The sequence below is a fragment of the Limulus polyphemus genome, unplaced genomic scaffold, assembly GCF_000517525.1.
Source record: "Limulus polyphemus unplaced genomic scaffold, Limulus_polyphemus-2.1.2 Scaffold1902, whole genome shotgun sequence".
Lineage (NCBI taxonomy): Eukaryota > Metazoa > Arthropoda > Merostomata > Xiphosura > Limulidae > Limulus > Limulus polyphemus.
Window position 1 is genome coordinate 1,586 of NW_013667512.1, and position 1,960 is coordinate 3,545.

At 35.3% G+C, this 1,960-nt stretch overlaps 1 long non-coding RNA gene across 1 annotated transcript in view; it reads right to left on the reverse strand.

Annotated features, from left to right (window-relative positions):
* Positions 1 to 445: 445 nt before the first annotated feature.
* The window catches only part of LOC111087226, a 13,220-nt gene continuing 11,705 nt past the window's right edge, over positions 446 to 1,960 (reverse strand). Inside the window, exons 2-3 of the long non-coding RNA XR_002611941.1 lie at positions 1,541 to 1,578; positions 446 to 608 (exon numbers count right to left, since the gene is read on the reverse strand). This is a non-coding gene — a long non-coding RNA (uncharacterized LOC111087226). The remainder of the gene's footprint in view (positions 609 to 1,540; positions 1,579 to 1,960) is intronic.

Genomic DNA, 1,960 nt, shown 5'->3' on the forward strand with positions numbered 1-1,960 from the left:
ATGAAAAGTGATATAGATAGTTACATCTAAGTGATGAAATTCTAGTGACATTAGCTAATCTTGAATCGTAATGAGGATGAAAAAAAAAAACATTCCCTAAAACTAATGACTGTAATTTTAGAACAAATCCTAGATTTGGCAAACATTTTACTACAAGAAAGTCAACATCCTGATGCTAGAAATTACCGCCATACTAAGCTTTATTTACTACCAACAATTATGTATTTTAGAATACTTAAAATCCAAGAATACCTCCAGAAGTAGATGTAACTATGTGCTGGCCAGTCCAGAGATGTTGTTTGTCAAGATTATCGAGGAGACAGCTGCCTCACATCTTTAACCATTAGTTGATGAAATAAACGTAGTCATAAAATCAAAAGAAGATACTATTTCATCTGCTTTCACAGTATCTGAATGATTTTTTCGATTACTAACACGTATTTTTATAACCCAATAATGTATTGATACATATTTGTGGATCAAGCCTTGAAACAGCTGAATACTACTTTGCACCACCCGATAAATAGTCAATCAAGAGTTGAATAAGATGTTAAAATGAGCAGGTAACTCAGTCGTTGGACAGTGCCCAGCCCGAATTTATAGGCATTCTAAAATATGAAAAAAGAAGTACATTGTAGTTCTATGAAGACTTAACAAATAAACATTTCATCCTTGAAAGAATGCTTTATTTGAAACCTAAATGAAAAAATGTTTAAATGCCTTAGCAGGATCTCATTGGATCTGCTTCTTGAAATAAATGGCTTAATACCAACAAGTAGACTTAATTCTACAATCACGAACTCTGTAATTTAAACATATTATATTTAGTTTATTTTAAGCCTTAACTGCATTCTAAAAATTCATAGAGTTAACCCCAAGAGCTTCTCCATTGGTTAGGTACTTCATTTGCATTGATCAAAAACCCGTTTTTCGAAGGAAAGTCTGAGAAGGTACTAGCTATAGAACCCCGACTTTGCACTACAACGACTCCAAGAAGCCAGTCTGAAGCTCAAATCATTTAATTCTATACTAATGAGAGTCGAGGTGAGCTTCTGAAGATTCCCTAAACATCAAAATGAAAAAGAAATGAATCCTGAGAAAGTAGCCTCAACCTATAACCAAGAAAGAGAATACTTAAGATTTGCCTCATATTATAGATATTTTGACAGGGACTTTCGATTTTACCTCCGTTAGAGCTCCCATAATAAAAAGTGGCACACAGTTTGTGTAATTTTCTAACTGTGAAACAGCAGTAAGAGGATTTCTAGTGTCATCTTTAGTTCTTGTTAGTCCAAAAGTAATAATACGATCATCAAGTCAGTTTTGAACTAGATCCAAGATTAATAAAGGAAAGATGTGGTGGTCATATTCCTTGTAGAGACCTACTGCACTACTAACAAAAATTCCCTTCAAGGTCAACCAAATTTCACTCAGATGGTTTTTCCAAAACTCGTAAGGGGTAACTTGGAATGTATTTTATATTTTCTATAAATTTGTAATGTAACACTAACCATTATGCTAGCATTCTAAATTATCTTACCAAAAAGGTCACCTAGAGACGATCCTTCAGGACGTGCTCTGGAAAATGAAATTGCAACATAAATGAAACCAAAGAAATACAAACAAAATCGGGCACTTTCAAAATATCAACGAAATCTAAAATTATATAAAAAACCCAGAGAAAATCTAAAGAACTGAGAAAGGAACATTACCTGGGCTGAAGTTAAGTAAAAACTCTAAATCTGGACTGTTGAAATGGACACTTGGAAACTATCGTCCTCCTACCCTATATATGGCCCGGCATGGCCAGGTGGTTAGGGAGCTCGACTCGCAATCTTCGGGTCGCAGGTTCGAATCCCCGTCCCACCAAACATGCTCGCCCTTTCAACCGTGGGGGCGTTATAATGTGACGGTCAATCCCACTATTCGTTGGTAAAAAAGTAGCCCAAGAGTTAGCGGT